Source organism: Papio anubis, chromosome 7 (assembly GCF_008728515.1).
Source record: "Papio anubis isolate 15944 chromosome 7, Panubis1.0, whole genome shotgun sequence".
Taxonomy (NCBI): domain Eukaryota; kingdom Metazoa; phylum Chordata; class Mammalia; order Primates; family Cercopithecidae; genus Papio; species Papio anubis.
The window spans coordinates 59,388,856-59,413,253 of NC_044982.1; the positions used below are offsets into that span (position 1 = coordinate 59,388,856).

At 34.3% G+C, this 24,398-nt stretch overlaps 1 protein-coding gene across 3 annotated transcripts in view; it reads left to right on the forward strand.

Moving 5' to 3' along the window:
• The window catches only part of MDGA2 (MAM domain containing glycosylphosphatidylinositol anchor 2), an 840,045-nt gene that overhangs the window by 703,050 nt on the left and 112,597 nt on the right, over positions 1–24,398 (forward strand). The gene's annotated exons all lie outside the window — the stretch shown is intronic.

Consider the following 24,398-nt stretch of genomic DNA (forward strand, 5'->3'; position numbering starts at 1 on the left):
CACAGCCGGCTAGTTTTTGTAGTTTTAGTAGAGACAGGGTTTCACCGTGTTGGTCAGGCTGATCTCAAACTCCTGACCTTATGATCTGCCCGCCTCGGCCTCCCAAAGTGCTGGGATTACAGGCATGAGCCACCACGCCTGGCCCAGACTCTTAAAAAGTATTTTGAAGGGTAAAAAAATGTCTTAGATGGTAGTCTTCAATCTCAATAGATATTTATTTATTATCATAAATATATGCTGTTATCCAGAGACAAATAATAAAAGGCTTTTTAAAGTCGAAGATGATCAAAAGTCAGAATTTGAAACACAGGCATTCCTCAAAGATATTGGGAGTTCAGTTCCAGACTACTGCAATAAAGCAAATTCTGAAATGAGACAAGTCACACAATTTTCTGGTTTCCTAGTGAATATTAAATTTATAGCTACATTATACTGTTGTCTATTAAGTGTGCAATAGCATTATATCTAAAAAGTGTACATAGCTGAACTAAACATACTTTATTGTTAATAAATGTTCGCAATCATCTGAACCTTTATTGAGTCATTGAGTCATAGTATTTTTGCTGGTGGAGGGTCTTGCCTTGATGTTTATGGCTGCTGACTCAATGTGGTGGTAGTTACTGAAGGCCGTGGCAATTTCTTAAAATAAAACAACAGTGAAGTTTGCCACATTAACTCATCATTTCATTTCATGAGAGATTTATCTTTAGCATGTCATGATGTTTGATAGCATTTTATCCACAGTAAAACTTCTTTCAAAATTGGAGTCAATCCTCTCAAACCCTGCCACTGCTTTATCAATGAATGTTATGTAATATTCTAAATCCTTTGTGGTAATTTCAGCAATGTTCACAGCATCTTCACTAGAATTAGATTCCATCTCAAGAAAGCACTTTCTTTGCTTATTCATAAAAAACAACTCTTCATTCACTGAAATTATTTTGTGAGATTGCAGCAGTTCAGTCACATCTTCAGGCTCCACTTCTAATTTTAGTTATTTTGCTATTTCCGGCACATCTGAGGTGATTTCCTCAACTGAAGTCTTGATCCTCTCAAAGTTTTCCATGAGTGTTGGAATCAACTTTTTCCAAACTCCTGTTAGTGTTGTTATTTTGACCTCCTCCCATTAATCACAAATGTAGATTGTAGCATAATTCATAATGTTGATTTAGCATAATTCTTAAGGGCGCAAGGATTTTGGAATGGCCATTGAGCATTGACTTACACTTACACTAATGCACTTACCCCAGCTACATTAGCCCCCAACAGTATAATCAATCTGTAATATGAAGGTTTGAAGCCATGCAATGACTTCTCTTTAGCTATGAAAGCTTTAAATGGCATCTTCTCCAAAGAAGGCTGTTTCATCTACATTGAAAATCTGTTGTTTGGTGTAGCCACCTTTGTCAATAACCTTACCTAGATCTTCCAGATAACTTGCTGTAGCTTATACATCAGCACTTGCAGCTTCATCTTGTACTTTTCAGTTATCATGATGGCTTCTTACCTTTAACCCCATGAATCAACCTTTGATAGCTTCAAACTATTCTTCTGCAGCTTCCTCACATCTTTCAGCCTTGATACCATTAAAGAGAGTTAGAACCCTGCTGTAAATTAGGGTTTGGGGTAAGGGCATATTGTGGCTGGTTTGATCTTCTATTCAGACCGCTAAACTTTCTCCATATCAGCAATAAAGTTGTTTTGCTTTTTTTTTTTTTTTAATCATTTTCTGTGTTCACTGGAGTAGCACTTTTAATTTTCATCATGAACCTTTTATTTGCTTTCACTAAGCAAAAGGCTTAGCTATTGGCTTATCGCAGTTTTCAATATGAGATATGAAATATCTTTCATATATGCTTTCCTTAGTAAGTTTAATTATTTTAAGCTTTGATTTAAAGTGAGAGATGTGCAACTCTTCCTTTCATGTGAACATTTAATGACCATTGTAGTGTTGTTAATTGGCCTAATTTCAACATTGTTGTGTCTCAGAGAAGAGGAAGGCTTAAGGAGAAGGAGAAGATGAGAGACAGGGAAACGGCTGGTTGGTGGAGCAGTCAGAACACACACGACACATATTAAGTTTGTCATATATGTGCAGTTCCCGGCATTCCAAAACAATAATAGCAGTAACAATAGTAAGATCACTGAAAAAAAGGTTACCATTTTGCATATAATAATAGTGAAAAAGTTGGAAATATTTTAATAATTACCAAAATGTCACACAGAGACACAAAGTGAGCAATATGCTATAGGAAAAGTGACACTAATAAATTTGCTCAATGCAGGGTTGGCACAGATCTGCAATTTGTAAAAAATGCATTGTCTGTGAAGCACAATAAAGTGTAATGCAATAAAACAAGGTATGTTTTTAAATAGTTACAATGTTGAATAGCAACCTCTGTTTACATGAGCAGTCAATTCATGTATATATTGAAAGTCTATGAAATGACCTGTTTTGCAAACTCAGTATTTAAGAAAAATGTAGTTACCATAATACTGAATGTGAATGGAGATATAAATATTAGCTTGCCTCTCTGAGTCATTCAGGAAGGATTTAGCATTTTTTATAATAGGGATTCTGTAGTATTTTCTCAATGTTTCAAAATGCAGCAACTATGACTTGGGAGAGGCAATGATAACAGCTTTTTTCCTGTTACCAACAATAATCTCCAAAAGCTGAAACTTCATATTTATAGCTACTTGATATAAAGGAATTTATGGCACATTAAAAAGTGCATTGCTTCTTCTGTCAGTACCTGTATGTGAAATATAGTGAAAATATATATTTTTATAGTTACTATTTTGAAGTATATCATGAAAGCATCCACTATAATGCTTGGTAATTAATATCAGCAGCAAAACACATTGCTGTCTAAATTATTGCCCATATTCTTCATTTCATTTCTTCATTTAATGCAGCACTTCAATATTAGCACATATGTTAACTATCTTCCTTAAATTATAATAAATGAAGAAGCCAATTTTGAAACCTAATAACAGTGGTATATTAAAACATTTTCTAAATATGAGTGGTTCCTAACATTTTTCATCAGAATGTTTATCTTTGTTATAATAGACAAAAGAGTAAAGTAAGACAATGTGATCACTATGCTTGATATGACACAATTTTACAGCTACTGGAATTACAATCATTTTAGTTTTATTTTCTTGCTTTATTTTGTTTTGTTGAAACTATTATACCTAGAACATAATGAATGTCTTTAATCCTCAAGAAAAATAAAATGACAAACATACTTGTTCAATATAAAGATACTCTGAAAAAAACTGTTAAGCCATAAGCAAAAACTGGAAAGAAAACAATCTCTACTCACTCACATTTTTGGTGATGAAATTTATTTTTATAGTCCCTTACTACTGAGACTAAAGCAACACAGTATCTACTTTTTTGGCCTAAGACGAGTCTTCACAATTTCTCCAGCAAGATTTTCAAGGATATTTCTTTTGCCGAGTCCCCCTACATTATCACCCCAATTTCTGTTGTGAAAAAAATTATTTCTGAAAAGTTTTATACCTACTAAGTTTACTACCATGTTATTGATCGATAGCATATATGTAACTGGTTTGTAAAAGATGATCAATTTATACTGCATTTGTCAAACTAAGCATCTGTCTTAAGTAAAATTCTGACTTAATTAGAACTATCAGCATATAAAATGGTTAGTTATAATAGACTTCCTGGTGTAAAAGGCTGCATTTTAACTACATTTCTGGGAGGCCAATATTTGCCTAATTGTGGCTATTATCAAATGGCCATTTCGTATTTGGATGTAAAAATGTGGACAATGATAAAATAGATGGTCTAATTATGATTACTTACTAATATAGTTAGGGTTACTTATTCTAGGAAATGAAATCTCTGTTTTCATCTTTTTTTGTTTCTTGCATTAATGCTTGTCAATCCTTGTGACAGGGAAAAAAAATTAGAAACGTAACTTCTTATTTCAACCCCTCCCATTCATATTATCCTTTAAGAAAAAAGTGAGGGCCTTGAATTCTAGAGTGACTAGTGAAAGTGTTTTTTTTTAAAAAAAAAGAGAAGAAATTTGAAAATTGGCTTTTTTTCTGATATGAAATTCTATTGCTGTGTAGAAACTCTTTAGTTTAATTAGATCCCATTTGTCAATTTTGGCTTGTGTTGTCATTGCTTTTGATGTTTTAGACATGAAGTCCTTGCCCATGCCTATGTCCTGAATGGCATTGCCTAGGTTTACCTCTAGGGTTTTTAGGGTTTTAGGTCTAACATTTAAGTCTCTAATCCATCTTGAATTAATTTTTGTATAAGGTGTAAGGAAGGGATCCAGTTTCAGCTTTCTACTTATGGCTAGCCAGTTTTCCCAGCACCATTTATTAAATAGGGAATTCTTTCCCCATTTCTTGTTTTTGTCAGGTTTGTCAAAGATCAGATGGTTGTAGATGTGTGGTATTATTTCTGAGGGCTCTGTTCCGTTGGTCTATATCTCTGTTTTGGTACCAGTACCATGCTGTTTTGGTTACTGTAGCCTTGTAGTATAGTTTGAAGTCAGGTAGCATGATGCCTCCAGCTTTGTTCTTTTGGCTTAGGATTGAAAGAGCTTCTGCACAGCAAAAGAAACTACCATCAGAGTGAACAGGCAACCTACAGAATGGGAGAAAATTTTTGCAATCTACTCACCTGACAAAGGGCTAATATCCAGAACGTACAAAGAACTCAAATTTACAAGAAAAAAAAACAACCCCTTCAAAAAGTGGGCAAAGGATATGAACAGACATTTCTCAAGAGAAGACATTTATGCAGCCAACAGTCACATCAAAAAATGCTCATCATCACTAGCCATCAGAGAAATGCAAATCAAAACCACAATGAGATACCATCTCACACCAGTTAGAATGGTGATTATTAAAAAGTCAGGAAAACAACAGGTACTGGAGAGGATGTGGAGAAATAGGAACACTTTTACACTATTGCTGGGACTGTAAAATAGTTCAACCATTGTGGAAGACAGTGTGGTGATTCCGCAAGGATCTAAAACTAGAAATACCATTTGACCCAGCCATCCCATTACTGGGTATATACCCAAAGGGTTATAAATCATGCTGTTATGAAGACACGTGCACATATATGTTTATTGTGGCACTATTCACAATAGCAAAGACTTGGAAGCAACCCAAATGTCCATCAATGACAGATTGCATTAAGAAAATGTGGCACATAAGGCCGGGCACGGTGGCTCACGCCTGTAATCCCTGCACTTTGGGAGGCCAGGCGGGCGGATCACGAGGTCAGGAGATCGAGACCATCCTGGCTAACACGGTGAATCCCCATCTCTACTAAAATACAAAAAAATTAGCCAGGCACGGTGGCCGGTGCCTGTAGTCCCAGCTACCGGAGTAATGGTCGGAGAATGGCGAACCGAGGCGGAGCTTGCAGTGAGTCGAGATGAGCACTGCACTCCAGCCCAGGCAACAGAGGAAGACTCTGCCTCAAAGCAGAAAGAAAATGTGGCATCATATACACTAAGGGAATACCATGCAGCCATAAACGACAGGCCCATGTCCGTGGACATGGATACAGCTGGAAACCATCATTCTCAGCAAACTATCACAAGAACAGAAAACCAAACACCGCATGTTCTCACTCATAGGTGGGAATTGAACAATGACATCACTTGGACACAGGAAGGGGAACATCACACACCAGGATCTGTTGTGGGGTGGGGGGAGCGGGGAGGGATAGCATTAGGAGATATACCTAATGTAAATGATGAGTTAATGGGTACAACACACCAGCATGGCGCATGTATACATATGTAACAAACCTGCACGTTGTGTACATGTACCCTAGAACTTAAAGTATAATAAAAAAGAAAAAAAATAAAAAGAAATTTCTAGAGTTAATTTTTACTCTTGGAGCTTGATGATACATATGTCATATAGTCATGTATACTCTAACGTGCTATATCTATTTTATAAAACAAAACTGTAAATAATAAAGAATTGAGAATTTGGTCGCCATGTCATTAGTAACATAATTTGGATAGACAATCTTTTTTGACTTCTGTCTTAATTTCCATGTCCTTGATGAAGTTTGAATAATATAAAATGGTATGTTTACATTCCAAGGCACAAACTTGTTAAAATTACAATTAATCTGCAATTATCTACTCATTAGTTTCAATAATGGTGCATATAATTTGAGAGCAGATGAGTAAGAAAAGCACAGTTCCTTTCTACCTGTGAAATTATATTCCTGAAAACTCAATTCTAGAAGAATTGCTTTTAGAAAAATATGAGAAAAAAGTATGTTAAATAACTGAAGAAATGTGTGAACGAATGAAAAATCTTGACAGTCATTAAATAAAACAATGAAGACAGCACACTCAATTCAATATCAAATTAATAACATTATATGCACCAATAATGGATATGATAGCTTTGTTTTGGGATCAACCTTTTTATATTTTCAAAGAATTATTCATAGATTGGTTTTTATGCATGCTAGATAATGTAAAATAAAAGCAAATTACCGCCTGAATGTCTAACCAACTGTTAGAGAAAACAACTCTAACAAAGCTGTTTTCTTACTTCCTGATTCACAACTATGAAGTCACATCAAATAGTGTCATTTGTTCTAGAGGTAAAGAATGATGTCACTGTCCTTTTTCAGTTCTATTTTTTAAAATTTACAGTAATCTTCTGTAACAGTGGTTTATTGATCAATAAATAAACAATTTCTGTAACAATTGATTATTGATCAATTTCTGTAACAGTGGTTTATTGATGTTCTGTTTTGTTCTTTTTTGTTTTGTTTTAAGCCACTGTGTTTTTGTTTTTTGTTTGTTTTAAGCCACTGAGTTCATTTTTGTGACTGTGGTAAAATACACATAATTTACCATCTCAAATATTTTTAAGCATATAGTTTAGTGGTATTAATACATTCATAATAATGTGTATCCAACACTATCATCCATCTTCATAACACTTTTCATTTTGTAAAACTGAAACTCTCAATATATTAAACAATAACTCCTCATTTTCTCTGAAAATTATTGTGTTGAAACCTATTCACCAATGTTGTTAGGTATTAGAAGGTTGATCCTTTTGGGAGGTGGTTAGGTCATGAGGGCAGAGCTCTGAAGAATGGTATTAGTGCCTGTATAAAAGAGGTTCACGATTGTTGTCTTGTTCCTTCCACGTGTCAGGACATAGCAAGAATCCTTATGTCTGAACCAGGAAACTGGCCCCCCTCAGACACTGAATCTGCGGGTTTCCTGATCTTGAACTTCCCTGCTTTTAGAACTGTGAGAAATAAATGTTCATAAGCCATTCAATTTAGGGTATTTTTTTTTATAGTAACTCAAATGGACTAAGAAATCTCTGCCAGCCTCTGGCAACCACTATTTTATTTTGTTTTTAAAAGTTTAACTTATCTAAGTACTCTATATGAGTGAAATCATAAAGTACTTCTCTTTTTGTGACTAGTTTATGTCACCTAGCATAATGTCCTCAAACTTCATCCATGTTGTAGCATATGTCAGAATTTCATTCCCCTTAAAAGCTGATTGATATTCTATTGTATGTGTAGACCTCATTTTGTTTATCCATTCATCTGTTGAGGAAAACTTGCTTTGATCCTATATTTTAGGTGTTGTGAATAATGCTGATATGAACCTGGATGTACAAATACATCTTTGAGACTCTGCTTGCAATTAAGTGTCCACTTAGAAGTAGAATCCCTGGATCATGTAGTAATCCTTTTTTATACATTGTGAGAAACAACTATACTGTTTTCACAGTGGCTGTACCATTTTGCATTCCCTCCAACAGTGCTTAAGGGTTCTAATTTCTCTACATTCTCACCAACATTTGTTATTTTCATTTTTTTAAGTAGAAGCTCTTCTAATAGCTCTTCTAATGTTAAATGGCATCTCATTGTAGTTTTAATTAGCATTTTTCTAATGACTACTGATGTTCAGCATCTTTATGTGCTTACTGGCCATTTGAATATCATTGGAGAAATATCTGTTCAAGTTATTTGCCCATTTTTGAATTGAGCTATTGCTTTTTTATTGAGTTTTAGGAGTTTTTATCCATTCTGTATACTAATTGCTTACCATAAATGAGAGTTGCAAATATTTTCTTTCATTCTGTGGGTTACATTTTTACTCTGTTGCTATTTTAATGCACAACTTGAAAAAAAATTATGAATTCCATTTGTTTTCTGTTGTCATCCGTGCCTTTAGTGTCATACGCAAAAAATTACCAACAAATTCAATGTCATGAAGTTTTGTCCCATGTTTTCTTCTAAGAGTTTTATATTTTTAAATCTTACATTCAGGCCTTTGACTCATTTTAAATTAATTTCCGTATATAGTGATCTAACTTAATTCTTTTGCATGTGAATATCCAGTTTTCACAACACCGTTTGTTGAGAAGACTATCTATTCCCCGTTGAATGACCTCGCCTCCTTTTTACAAAATAACTTTACCATATATGCAAGGGGTACTTCTGGGTTCTCCATTCTGTTTGATTGATCCATATGTCTATTTTTATGCCAATACCATGCTGTTTTGATTGCTGGAGCTTTGTGGTGACTTTTGAAATCAAGAAGTGCGAGTTTTCCAACTTTGTTTTCTTTTTCAAGATTTGTTGTGGCTATTCAGGGACCCTTGAGATTAATAAGAATTTTAGAATGGGTTTTTCTATTTCTGCAAAAAACAAATGGCATTGGGATTTTGATAGAGATTACGTTGAATCTGCATATGTCTTTGGGTAGTTTTGATGTATTAACAATACTAGGTCTTCCAATTAATGAACATGTGATGTATTTTCATTTATTTATGTCTTGTTTCTTTCAGAAATGGTCTGTAGTTTCTATTGCACAAGTCCTTTAATTCCTTGTTTAAATTAACTCCTAAGTATTTAAATGAATTCTTACATGTTTTATTACTTTTGACACTATTATAAATGGATTTTTTTTTGTAATTTCTCTTTCAAAATGTTTATTGTTAGTGTATAGAAATGCAACTGATTAGCTGGGTGTGGTGGCTTATACCTGCCATTCCAGCATTTTGGGAGGGTGAGGTGGGAGGATCACTTAAATCCAGCAGTCCGAGGATGCAGTGAGCTATGATCGTGAATAAAACTGTATCTCCAATAATAGTAGTAATAATAATAATAATAATAAAGAAAGAAATGAAACTGATTTAGTACGCTGACTTTTTTGCTTGCTTACTTTTTTGATTTATTTGTTATAACAACTATTTAACATGGAACCTTTAGGGTTTTCTACATAGTTTTCTATCATCTGTAAACAGAGGTAATTTTAGTTTTTTCTTTACAATTTGGATACCGTTAGTTTGGAGTTTGTTTCATTTTACCTGAAACATCTTTAGCTGAAACAATCTTTTGCCTTTTAGAAAAAGCTGCCCACATTTCACTGATAGCTATATTTTTGAATGCATATATTCTAAATCTCCATTCATTTTTTAATTTCAAAGCAGGCTGAGTCCTGTCATGACAGTTTTGCCTTCCGTGCAGAGCTTCCTGCATTGTCTGTTAAACATTGACCAATTATTTCATTAAGACATGGAGTCCAGGTCAATGTTTCTCAAAGGGGCTTTTAGTACAAGCTGCACAATAGGATTACGTTGTTTGTATTAAAATGTAAGTTGATGCACTACTTCCTTTATTGAACAAGTCTTCCTCAAAAAAATTACTAGCTGAATTTAACTGCACTGTGATATTGGTTGTTTTTTTGTTTGTTTGTTTGTAAACATAAGTTTTCAAATCCTTTGAGCAAATACTAAAGTCTATGATTGCTGGATCACATGGTAAGAATATGTATACTTTTGTAAGAAACTGCCAAAATATTTTCCAAAGTGGCTGTGCCATGTTGCATTTCTACCAGCAATGAATGAAAATTCACATTGCTCTACATCCTTACCAGCATTTGGTGATGTCATTCTTCTGGATTTTGGGCATTCTAATAACCATATCACAGTATTTTATTTTTTTAATTTGCATTTCCTTGATGACATGATGCACAGCATCTCCTCATAATTTCCATCTGTTTTTCTTCTTTGGTGAGGTGTCTGTTAAGGTCTTTGGCCCATTTTTAAAATAAGGTCATTTATTTTCTTATCATTGAGTTTTTAGAGTTTCTGTATGTTTTCAATAACAATCGTTTATTAGATATGTCTTGGCAAATATTTTCTCCCAGTCTGTAGTTTTTCTTTTCATGTTCTTGACCATGTGTTTGCAGAACAACGAAATAATAATTTCAATTAGAGTTCAGCTTAAAAGCCACTTCTTTCAGTAATTATTCCATTGCTGTTGTATCTAAAAAGCTATCACCAAGCCCAAGGTCATCTAGCTTTTTTTCTATGTTATTTTGTAGGAGTTGTGTAGCTTTGGACTTTGATGTCATGTGATTTGGATTTGGATCTAAACCTGTTATCTGGAATGCATGGGTTGCTTGAAAATGTAACTTCTCATATTTAATTTCCTTATCTATAAAATGTAGCTAGTGATAATAGTTTACAAATTTGTTATAAATATTAAATGAAGTAATAAGTATGTGAAATGTGCTAGCATAATCATACTGAGTTAATCTAAAAACTGTTGGCCATCTCAATCCTTTTTTCTTCTATATACATTCAGACAGATCCTACAAACGTCTCAATATCTTTTCTCAAGTAGATGATTTTCATATAGTTCTCTACTGAATAAATTGGATTTATTTTAAAACTTAATTGGCAGTTCTTTGTTCTTTCTGACACCAAATACCTGGTGTGTTTTCCACACCAATTCTCCAATTCTCCGGCACTAACTGGGTATTCAGCAATTCAGTTCAATTCTCACAGTAAATATCCTGAGGTAGCATACATACTATAAGTTAAAGGACTCAGCCCCACTAGATTGGCCCCATTTCAAATGCCAGTCACAAATCCCAGTTTGCTACCCATATTTCTAACCTACCAGCTATAGATTCTGAGGTTCCTATGACAACCCCTGCCACCTCAGGTTTGATAGTTGACTCGATGAACTCATGGAACACAAGAAAACATCTTAATTACATTTATAGGTTTATTATACAGTAGGTTTTACTTTCCATTGTTTCAACAACCCAAAGTCAACAGTGGTCCAAAAAATACTACAGAATTTTAAAAATTGTATTGATAACAATGTATTTTACATATTTATGAGGTACATATGAGGATGTGTTACATGTATAGAAGGTGTAATGATCAAGTCAGGGTATCTGGGCTATCCATTACCCTGAGTATTTATCATTTCTATGTGTAGGTAACACATGGCTCTATTAGCTTTTTTTTTTTTTTTTTTTTTTAGCTGTTTACCTCTTTATTTACCTCTCCTTTAACTATTTTTATTATATAATACATTGTTGCTACCTATGGTCTCCCTAATCCGCTATCGAGTTTTGGGGTTTATGTCTTCTATCTAACTGCATATTTGTACCCAGCAATCAACATATCTTTATCCCCTCCTCCCACCCATATACCTTCCAAGCCTCTGGTATCTATCTATACTCTATCTCCATAAGATCTAATTTTGTATCTCTCACATGTGAAAGAGAATATGTGGTATTTGTCTTTCAGTGACTGTCTTACCTCACTTACGATAATGTCCTCCAGTTTCATCCATGTTACTGCATGACATGATTTCATTTATTTTAATTGCTGAATAGTACTCCATTGTGTACATATGCTACTTTATCCATTCATCCATTGGTGGACGTAGGTTGATTCTATATCTTTGCTATTGTGAATCATGCTGTGATAAATGTGCAAATTCAGGTACATATCCCTTTGATATATACATTTCTTTTCCTTTGGATAAATATCCAGTGGGATTGGTGGATTGTGATAGTTCTATTTTTAGTTTTTTTGAGTAATTGCCATAATGATTTCTATAGTGGGTGTACTAATTTACATGCCCACTAGTAGTGTATGAATTGTCTTTTCTGCATCCTCGCCAGTATCTGTTTTTTTGTTTTTGTTTTTGTTTTTTGTTTTTTGTGGTTTTTTTTTTTTTTTTTTTTTTTTTTTTTTTTTGTCTTTTTAATAGCCATTCTAACTGGGGTAAAGTGATTGGTAAGGTAATTGTGGTTTTGATTTGCTTTCCATAATGATTAGTGATGTTGAGCAGTTTTTCAGATACCTGTTGGCCATTTTTATGTCTTCTTTTGAGAAATATCTATTTATGGCTTTAGGCCACTTTTAATGAGAGTTTTAAAAAATTATTGAGTTATTGGGTTCTTTGTATATTCTAGACATTATCATTTGTCAGATAAATAGTTTGAAAATATTTTCTCCCATTCAGCAGGTTGTCAGTTCATTCTGTTTTTTCTCTTGCTGTGCAGATGCTTTTAAATTTAATATAGTCCCATTTGTCTATTTTTGTTATAGTTGTCAGTGATTGCAATGTCTTAGCCATGAAATCTTTGCCTAGACTGATGCCTTAAAGTGTTTCCCCTATGTTGTTTTGTAGTTGGCTTTATAATTTTAAATTTTACATTTAAGTCTTTAATCCATCTTGGGTTTGTACATGGGTAAAGATGGACATCCAGTTTTCTTCTTCTGCATGTGGATATTCAGTTTTCCGGCACCATTTATTGAAAATAGTATCTTTTCCCCAGTGTATGTTCTTGGCACCTATACAGAATGTCAGTTGGCTGAAAATATGTGGATTTATTTCTGGACTCATTATTCCATTCCATTGGTCTATGCCTGTTTTTATATGAATACTATACTGTTATTGTTACCATGGCGTTGTATTATATTATATTTTGAAGTTGGGTAATATGATGCCTCTAACTTTCCTCTTTTTGCTTAGGATTGCTTTGGCTATTCTGACTCTTTTTTGGTTTCATACAAATTCTATGATTATTTTCTTTTTCTAATTCTGTGAAAAATTACATTGACATTTTTATAGGGATTGCTTTCAATCTATAGATTGCTTTGTCCAGTAGAATCATTTTAATGACATCAATTCTTCTTACTTATGAACATGGAATGTCTTTCCAGTTGTTTGTGTCCTCTTTAATTTATTTCATCAGTTCTGTAGTTGCCCTTGCAGCGATCTTTTACCTCCTTTGTTAAATTTATTCCTATTTATTTTTTTGTAGCTATTGTAAGTGGGATTGTTTTCTTGATTTTTTTCTCAGCTAGTTCATTATTGGTATATAGAAACACTACTGATTGTTATGTGCTGATTTTGTATCCTGCAACATTCCTCAATTTATTTATCAAATCTAGGATATTTATTTATTTATTTATATTTTTATTTTTATTTTTTTGAGACAGAGTCTTGCTCTGTTGACTAGGCTGCAGTGCAGTAGCATGATCTCAGCTCACTACAACCTCTGCCTCCCAGGTTCAAGCAATTCTCCTGCCTCAGCTTCCCAAGTAGCTGGGACTACAGGCATACACCACCACACCCAGCTAATTTTTGTTGTTGTTGTTGTATTTTTAGTAGAGACGGGGTTTCACCATGTTGGCCAAGCTGGTGTTGATCCACCCACCTTGGCTTCCCAAAGTGCTGTGATTACAGGTGTGAGCCACTGCGCCCAGCCCAAATCTAGGAATTTTTAAATGAAGTCTTTATATTTTTCTAGACCTAAGATCATGTCATCAGCAAAGGGGTCACTTTGACTTCATCTTTTTCAATATAGATGCATTTTATTTCTTTTTCTTGGCTAATTGCTCTGACCAGGACGTCCAGTACTATGTTGATGTGCTGCTGGATTCTATTTGGTAATATTTTGTTGGGAATTTTTACACCTACCTTCAGAGATTTTGGCCTGCTGTGCTGTGAACCTGTCTCTGGAGAAGGTGGAACCACTGTCTGTGGGAGCAGCTCAGGCAGGCACCTGTGGGGCAGGTGATCTCCCCTTGTCTTGGTCCCATAACAGCCTGCAGCAGCAGCATCAGGGCGATTTGTCCTCAGGGTGTGTGAAAGTGCCCAGCCTCCCACCTTCTACCTTGGCCAGCTGTGCCAGAGGTAGTGTTAGCCCCAGGGCAGTTCGCAGGTCTTTGAGGACTGAGCTCTCAGAATGGCACCATGTTGCACCTGCTCAGGTCTCAGAAACATGTGGGACCCAGAATGAGTTCCTTCTCAGGAGCAATTCCTCTACATAATATCTAGGCAGCTTTCTGTGTTAGCCTTGAGGCCCCCAGAGAGTCAAGGGGTTTTCTCATGCTTAGGATTATTGAAGTTATTGGTGGGGTTGTGAAGTCCTGGGGGTCAGTCACTCACTCCCTGAATCTGCAGCTTCTTTCCTTTTTATAGTATTTTGAGAGAGAAGAGGAGGGATTATATTTACATTTTTTTATTACTGTATATTATAATTGTTCTATTTTATTATTAGTTATTGTTGTCCATCTCTTACTGTGCCTAATTAATAAATGAAAATTTATCATAGGTATGTATGTATGTATAAGGAAAAAAAAACAGTAAATATAGTGTTCAATACTATCTGCAAGTTCTGTCATCTGCTGGGGGTCTTGGAATGTATCCTGCATGGATAAGGGGGGACAACTGTAGTGAATACAACTCAGGGACAGCCAAATAGAAAAGATGTAGCAGGTAAGGACTGATGAAGGTGAAGTACAGATTTTCCATGCTCTCTTCAGGGACACCACCCCGCCAACACTTCTATATGTTCATGGAGACAGAGGTTGTCATACATTAATTGTAGCAATTTAACTCTTTTTAATGGGCAATGGAAGAATTTAATTCACTGACCTAATACTCTAACTCCTAGATTTTCTTTTATATTGCTTTTGTAAATAATTAAGAGCACAATTTTCCTTAAATGACTTTAATCCCAACAAAGAACCAGACAACAAGTATTTGGTTGGACATGCTTTTGACTTGGGAAGATGTGGCTCGAGAGGAAATCACTCTAATGAGTACATATTTCTCAGTGCTCCTCTAATGGTTAAATAATTAAGACTGTACTTACATGAAGTCCTCCAAATAGACAGGACTGTTTCAACTCCTCTTTCAACTGTAAGTGATTGAAGACAGCCCTATGCATATTTAACATCCATTGTCTCACACTCCCTTAAATATTTAAAAACAGGTTATATTAATATTTTTAATATTAATTTGAAGGTTTTATTATTTATTTCAACATCTTTTATTGTTTTTAAAATTAAAATTATTGCTTTGCCTACACTTCTGGTACTCATTGAAACTGGCAATTGTTTTTCAAGAAATAAAGGCAAAATTTTATTCATATTGTGAAAAAAATGCATGAACTACTCTCTCATCCCCTTATTAAGAAATACACACAAATAAACATTTTCCTATAATCTGATATTTTCATGCATTATTCTTCCCAAATAAGGTAGATATCTCTATATGGATTTGAACATTAGAACTGAGTGTTTGGAAACCTTGCCGGACATCTTGAGCCAGTAGATACAAAATGAAAACGCTAAAATCAATAATTTTGGGCACATGTTACTTAATGACTTTATTACAACTAAAATCCTTAGTTACTTTGAAAGGTCACACTTTTACCTTCAGACATTTCATATTCTACAAACACTTGTATATATTATAATATATGGGTACTACCAAAATTAATTTACATGAAGTACATTGCCATATAAACTGCAATTTGAATTTGATTTAAAATTCTGTAATATTTTTCTTTAAATTAGTAGTTTTATTGTAATACTTTGATGCTTTCCACAAAGCATGACTTTTCTTTTATTGCCTTTGCAAGTTTGTGAATTCTAAATGATGGTGTGAGTAGGTCAACCTCTGTTTTAATTGACAACTTTATATAACCAGTAAGGCAAGATTTTCAAAGTCCTCTTTTAGGCAGAGAGCTAATTCATGAACCACTGGTAGTATTTGCAGTTGGAAATAATGTGACATAGGCTGTGGAATCAGATTGCCTTGTTTGATTCCTTATTCTGCTACTTTTTAGCTGGGTGACTTTGCTTAATTTTTCTGTTCCTCTTCTCTTTTTCTTCTATAAATGGATTATTGTTATAAAAAGATAATCTGTGTGAAGATCTTTTTTTTTTTTTTTTTTTTTTTTTTGAGACAGTCTCGCTCTGTCGCCCAGGCTGGAGTGCAGTGCCTCGATCTCAGCTCACTGTAAGCTTCACCTCCCGGGTTCGTGCCGTTCTCCTGCCTCAGCCTCCCGAGTAGTGGGGACTACAGGGGCCCGCCACCACGCCTGGCTAATTTTTTTGTATTTTTAATAGAGACAGGGTTTCACTGTGTTAGCCAGGATGGTCTCCATCTCCTGACCTTGTGATCCGCCCGCCTCGGCCTCCCAAAGTGCTGGGATTACTGGCGTGAGCCACCGCGCCCGGCCGTGAATATCTTAATACAGTATCTAGCATTTAGTAAATATTCAGTATCAAGAAATATAATCTTTATTTTTGTTTTTATAATCATCATCCTTTAGTATACATGTAGTGTGGTAGTTTCATAGACTTTTTAATCAGATATTTCAGTATAAGTGAAAAACTTGTATAATATAGTAGTATATTATAAGAATCATATATTTTAATTGAACAAAACACAGGCACCTACTTTTCTTAAGAAATCCTACTTTTTAAGCATTTCAGAATATGCTAAGTAGATTTTTCTTATAATGTTCCTATATATTTCATTTCCTTCATGTTAAATATTTCATAATAACATTCTGAATAAATTTTATGCCATAAAAAACTGATTCTATCAGAATAGTGAGCTCTAACTTTCTTTTTTTTAAACACCTGAAGCTTTCTTTCATCATGTTCAAATTTTTCACACTGTACATTTAATCATAACTGCAAAGGCCTATCCTTCTCACTGGATATTCCAAAGAATGAAATGTCAAACTATTAATAGCTAGTATGCTTAAAATGAACCTTCTATCAGGAGAAAATTTCCATTGGCAGACTTGAGTGCACTATAATGAGTGTGCTTGGTTTCGTATTATTTAGCTTTTTTGAGGTGAAGAAACTACCCTGGAATCAAAGTAGTGTGGGCAGTCTTTTAAATAAAAGACCTTTTAGGTAGCCTTTAATTTAGGGATGCTTTCCAACTCAGACTCTATTAAACTGTATGAAAATAGACTATGTTTGAAGAATTTTAAACCAACATTATCATTCTTCCTTACTGGCCAGTGAAAATTGAATGGGCTGAATCTTTCAGATGTGGACAAATGACATAGAGAGAGAGAGCCTAGAAAAACCCCCATTGTTGGTAATAATTCATTAAGTCAGATACTTTCAAAGAATTCTCACAAAAATAATCTATAAAAAAGTAAATATGCATTTGGGGATATTTTCCCATTAGGTATAATTAATTACACTGATAACTACTTCCACTTAAAAGGAAATTTCTCCTTTTATAAGAAGAAACAAAATAGCTGCAAACACATTTAGCTTTGTTAGGCAAATACAAATATAACTGGAGAGCGAAGACTGTATTCACTTAACTTATTAGAATTTGATTCTAGTATCATTAATCTTCACTCCACTTCAGTATTACATTCCAATGATCATATCTTTGATTTTGTAATCATTCCAAACTTCTCTACCTGTGAACTATTAAATTGCAACAATATCCTGTGTATTGACTGCAACATTCTGGCTCTCAGACACCTTTGTTCTCAATATATTTGCTTTTCAGGTTTTTTAGTTGTTCTAGCAAATCAATCTGTTGGTTGTCTTCCCCCATGAGTTTCCTTCTGAATTATTTCCTTCCTGAACCAACTTAGACTGTCCCTTAAACTGTGCCTTAATGTTTTGCCTCCTTGTTCTTTTGACTCCACTCATAGTGTCAGACTCAACTTTTGAAGGAGAGAAGGCATCTGTTTCAGTTATTTCTTGCTGTATAACAAACTACTCCAATACTTCAGAGCTTAAAAGAACCACATTTTATTATATCTAATCATAGTAATTCTAACCTGTGGATAGCTGATTTGGTCTGTAATGTCCAAGATGATTTCATATGTCTGGAACCTTGGTGGGGACAACTGGAAGTCTAAGCTAAACTGTGCCCTCTGCTTCTCCATATTGTCTCTGGGCCTCTTCATATGGTTTCTGCAGAGGAGAGGTTGAAGTTTTACATGGGGTTCAGAGCTTCCAGAGTGGGTACTTCAAAAGATAGGAAGTGGAACTGCCAGACACTTGTGTCCTGGTCCCAGCAATTGGCACAGCATCACTTCTGCTCTGTGTTCTAATAGTGAAAATAATCACAGAGCCCATCCAGGCTTAATGAAATAAACGTAAACTCCAGGTCTTGATGGGAGGAATTTTGAAGAAAATGTATACATCTTTATTCTTTTAACACCACTCATGTATTCATTTATTCAATGAATAATGATATATCACCAACTATAATGACAGATACTGTGATGGACACACGGGATGCAACAATGATTGGAGAATTTTAGGTCCCTTTGTAATGGAGCTTACATAAACAAGATCTGAACAAATAGTGAAGATATGCAGAAAATACATGCAATAATAAATAAAAATTAACCATGGGAGAAGTTACTTTACCAACTTGTCATCAAAGATGGGCTTTCTGAAGGGGTAAAATCTGAATGATGAGAATGAGCGAGCTATTGAAAAACCAAAGGAAAGAACATCTCAGGCAGAAAGAACAAATTAGAGGTCTAAAGTCTACAAAAGTCTTGTCATGTAGAAACAAGAAGAAAACTTACGTGTTTGGGACATAGTCATCAAGACAAGAATGGTTGAGAACATGGGCAGAGCCAGAACTTGCAGGACCTTGAAGTCCTGAATAGCAAGCAGGGGTGAGTCCATAAAGTTTTTTGAACAGGAAAGTAACATGAGCTTATTTTTCTGTTAAACGCACATTTGAAAAATCTCAGAAGAATGAGAGAACAAAAGGAGTACATTGACCTATTACAAGTCCACTGCAGGGAATTTGTAGTAGTCCATGTGAGAAACAATGGTAGTGGTAGTGGATAAAGTGACAAATTTATAAGCTCCTAAACTATTTTAAGGTAGAATCAACATAAATAATTATCTTTTAAAATCATGGGCAGTGTTCTTGAACAGTTATCACTCATTATTTCCACAGTTTAACCATCAATTCACATACCCCAAACCCAAATTACGTATAATACACAGTAAAACTGCTTTTACTGTATTCCTTAATGGTACTAAACTTCTCAAAGAAAAAATATATATTCTACATATCATCAGTCTTAACTTGGTTTTTGCTAGCATTTGGTACTTTTGACCGCTCATATTCTCTAAAACATGCAGCTCCTTTAATTTTTGTAACACAACACTCTGGATCCCCACATCTCATTGATTGTTTATGATTATTCTCCTTTAAAAGCTTTTATTTTTCTCTAACCCCATAAGTGATTATATTCAAGAATAAAGTCCATATTTGGCATTTTACTTATTTTTTATCTGTATTCACTCTGAGCTATCTTAATAACTGTAACCTTTGGTCAGTCCTTTCTTCTGAGTTTTAGATCCATATTTTCTCTTGACAATTAGATACATGCTTCTAGGCATGTAATAGACAAAATATTATGTAAAACCTCTCCAATGTAAACAACTAAAAATTCTGGACAATATTGTAAAATTAATTTTAAAAACATTTAAAATGTTTATTTGAAAAATTACTTTGTCGAATTTAATGAAAGAAGTAAAATGAAGTTACATTTGCTTTGAGGATATTTGTTGAACATGGACAAATCTAAGCTTCAATTCTGATGGCATCTTTGGGCAAGAGGTGCAGAACTTCAAACCCAGAGTATTCACTAGGGGAGGGATCTGTTGGTGGAACTTTCTACCAAGAAGTTGGAACTCAAAGGATTATATCTGTAGGGTAGGAGTAAAGCAGAGGTAAACCCAATCTACACATTCCCACTCCTAAGGGAGTGCAAGAAATGTGTGACTTTGAAATGAACAGGATGGGATGATGTGGTAATCCATTCTTGAAATTATAGTTGATAGTTGACCTTTATATGGATTTTTAACTCAAATTCAAGTCACTTGATAATTCAAATTAGCCTGAGGTCATGCACTTAAATGTGATCCTAGACAGTGATGTCTATAGTTGCCTGCGGACACAAATTTTCTCTGGAGAAAGAAACCATCATTTTAGTCATTGAAATATCCTATAAATATTTTTAAAGGTCAATGAATAGCATAGAATCAAATTTATCGCAAGTAATCAAGAACACACAGGACGACAGTACTTCGAAAGAAAACCAACAGAAAAACTTCCTCAAAACTTCAATTGAAATTATCAGGCAGTGGCCCGGTGCGGTGTCTCACGCCTGTAATCCCAGCATTTTGGGAGGCTGAGGTGAGTGGATCACAAGGTCAGGAGATCGAGACCATCCTGGCTAACACGATGAAACCCCATCTCTACTAAAAATAAAAAAATTAGCCGGGCATGGTGGCGGGTGCCTGTAGTCCCAGCTACTCGGGAGGCTGAGGCAGGAGAATGGCGTGAACCTAGGAGGAGGAGCTTGCAGTGAGCCGAGATCATGCCACTGCACCCCAGCCCAGGATATGAGTGAGACCGCCTCAAAAAAAAAAAAAAAAAAAAAAAAATTATCAGGCAGTATAAAACAATTACTTTGTTCACAAAAGTGTAAGATAAGCTTAACTACTTTTTCAGGTAGTGGAAACATACAAAAAAGTTGTATGGCTGGTGTACAAAATAACTACACAGAAAAGGAATACATGAAGTATACATTATTGGAATTAAAAACACAATATATATTTTACATATTAAGTAGGATTGGAGAAAGAATTAATGAACTGAATTAGTTCAGATGAATTTATTCATAATGCAGTTCAGAAAAATCAACAAGTGGAAAATTTGAAAAGGGGTTAAAAGACATCAAAAACAGAATGAACAGGATCATCTAACGAGGATATAAAGAAGGAAATAGAGGTGTTATTTAAACAACTAATGATGAGAATTTTCCAAAATTACTTCAGATGAAAGACACCAAACTTAACAGATTTAAGAAGCCCAACAAATTTCAAACCCGTAAGTGAAAAAGAAACCCATCCCTAGGAACCGTATATTGAAACTGCAGAACAGCAATGACACAGATATTTTGAAAGTGGCTGGAGGAAAAAAAAGACATTCATGTCAAAGTGTAAGACTTTGAGTTGACCTCTTTACACCAACAAGGGCCATCTGAAGACAGTGGAATTATATAATGGTGCACTGAAAGAACAAAGCCTGACAACCTACAGAGAAAATACCTTTTAATGTTTAATATGTGTGTGTGTATATATATGCATACACATATATGTATATATAAAACATTAAATATATATACACATACATGTAGGTATATATAAAACATATTTATATGTATATATAAAATATTAAAATATATGTATTTTAACTTATATATACATATATGTATGTTATACATAATATGTATAATTCTATATATGTATATGTACACGCAAATTCTACATATGTGTATATGTGCATATACACATATACATATGAAAAATGAAAATTATATTTCATGTACACATATATGTATATATACATATATGTATGTATATGTGTGTATGTATATAACATATACATGTACACACACACACATAAATGCATATATACATACACTTTGGGACCTTTGTTTACTTCTCCACATCACTAGTCATGGATTATTGCATGCTTATGAGTGGCTAAGTCTTGGATTTCCTCAGGAAAACATAACACTATTGCATGTGTATGGTTTCCTATAGAGAACTTCAGTCTTTGGGCATAGCATTAAGAGCTCTTGGTTTCCCAGCCCCACAAACTAAAATATATTTTTTAGAAAATCATGATCGAAGAGTTCACTAAAGATATGATAGATCGAAATGATAACTTCAGACACAAGGAAAGTGGTCACAGATGGAAAGTCTACAATGAAAGAAGGAATGAAGGGCAAATAAGCTAGCAAATATCTGGACGTTTTTAAAAATACTATAGGTATACAATATTATACTATAATGTACAATATAATTTTTTTTTTTTTTTTTTGAGACAGAGTCTAGCTCTGTTTCCCAGGCTGGAGTGCAGTGGCGCAATCTCAGCTCACCACAACCTCTGCTTCCTGGGTTCAAGCGATTCGACTGGCTCAGCCTCCTGAGTAGCTGGGGCTACAGCCACACGCCACATGCCCGGCTAATTTTTGTATTTTTAGTAAAAACGGAGTTTCACTATGTTGGCCAGGCTGGTCTCAAAGTCCTGATCTCATGATCCGCCCTCCTCAGCCTCCCAAAGTGCTGGGAGGCTCACAGGCGTGAGCCACCAAGCCCGGCTATGTACAATAGACTTTTTATTTTAAAAAAAGAGAATTGAAATTCATGACTCACTAACACATGTTAGAATGAGAATAAAAGGAATAAATTATTCTTAGATTATTGTTTTCTTCAGTAGTATAATAAGGGTATTGATTGATGTTTTTGGATAACTTAAGTATGCATGTTGCAAGCTTTGAGATAATCGGAATAATAGAAACAGAGTAAATAAATCTTCAAGTAGTAGCAGCAAAAAGATCAGAATGATAATGTAATCCATCCATCTAAAAGAAGGCAATAAAAAGTAGCAGAAAACAAACAGTACACAATAATAAGTTACAGTAAATTTAATACAAAAATGCAATAAAATAAAAGTACAAAATAAGTAGTTACAGTAAATGTCAATGAATAAAATGCTAATAAGTGCTCTGCGTTAAAAAACGATTGACAGACTTTAAAAATATCCTAAAAAATAAAACATAAGCTCATGATGTTTAAAAGAGATGCTTGTAAAATTTAAAGATACTGAAAGTATAAGAATAAGAATACTTATAAAGATATTGAAAGTATAAGATTAAAAGGATGGAAAAATATCACATGCAAATACTAACAAAATAAATGCCAATGTAACTATAATAATGTTAGACTATATATGTGTATATATATATACACACACATATACACACACACACACACACACATATATATAGATATTGCATTGCTGGAGACAAAAGAGACTATAGTGATAAAATATTCAATATTCAACTCATGGACAACATAAACCAGTTCTAAATTCATATCTACCTAATAGCATAGCCTCAAAACAGGTCAAGCAAAACGGAGGCAGAACTACAAGGAGAATTTTTAAATTAGGTATCTAAAACTTATAACTTTTTTTAGAGGAGTTTAACATACTCTTCTGAATTAATTCAACTGGAATAAGTAGGCAAAAAATAAATGAATAAACAACTATATGGATGATTTGGACAACTCCTCGATATTAGACTCGGCCCAATAGATACATATCACACTTCAAAAGTGCAGACTATTCCTTCTTAGCGAGCACACCAAGAACAGAAATCTTTTGTATATTGTGTCATACAGCAAGTGTTAACAAATTCAGAGGATTGAAAACGTGGACTATTTTATCTGACTACATTTCAGTTAAGCAAAAAATCAAAAGCAAAGAGAAAATAAAATGTTACGCATATATTTGGAAATGAAGAAACACTGCTTCTGGATGTGTGATTGACAGATGCATAAAATTGACACATTAAACATACATCGATCTACCTCTCCTTTTCCTCGCTGTCTTCATGACTGGCTCTATTATTCCCTTCATTGCCTAAGGCATCATTTTTGGTCCCACTGACCTCACCTTGATTCAGACTTTCACCAGTGATTTAATTTTTTTGCAACTCGTCTCTTCCCTCTGTGGTTTCTGCTTTTGCTATCTACCACAATATTTTTCCTAAAAAAAAAAAAAAAAAAATTAATTTGATCATATAAATCCTTTATTTAAAAATTTTAGAAGATCTCCTCAATACCAAGAAAATGCATTCCTTGAATAGAGTCTCTTTCTTTTCATCTTTATTTCCCCCCAAGCGCTTATGGTCTTCTTTTGTGCATCAGCTACGCTAATCCATCTGCATTTCTCTGAACATCCCTTCCTCTTCAGATGTTGTACCTTTGAATATACACATCTCTCTACCTGGAATACTTTCTCTTACTGCTTACTCACCTGACCATTCCCTGTACATTCTTGAAGACACAACTGAGTATCATTTTTGTAACATATTTGCCTGGTCAACTCTCATACTGTCATTCAATTCTTATTTACTTAGCACTGTAGAATAATTTTTCATACAGTTTTGTAAATTAGCTTTTTAAATAGCTGCCTTCGGTATCAGACCATGAAGTGAATGAAGGGAGGAATCTTTTCATTTTACATTAAAAAAGGAATTCTTACCACTTTTAAACAAAGGGCCCCAAACAAAAAAGAAAAGAGGAGAATATTGATAATATTAGAATTAATAGGTAAGTTTAAAAATATTTGCTGAAAGAGGTAAGAAGGATCAGTCAGCTCTAGTAGTTTCACCTGCAAA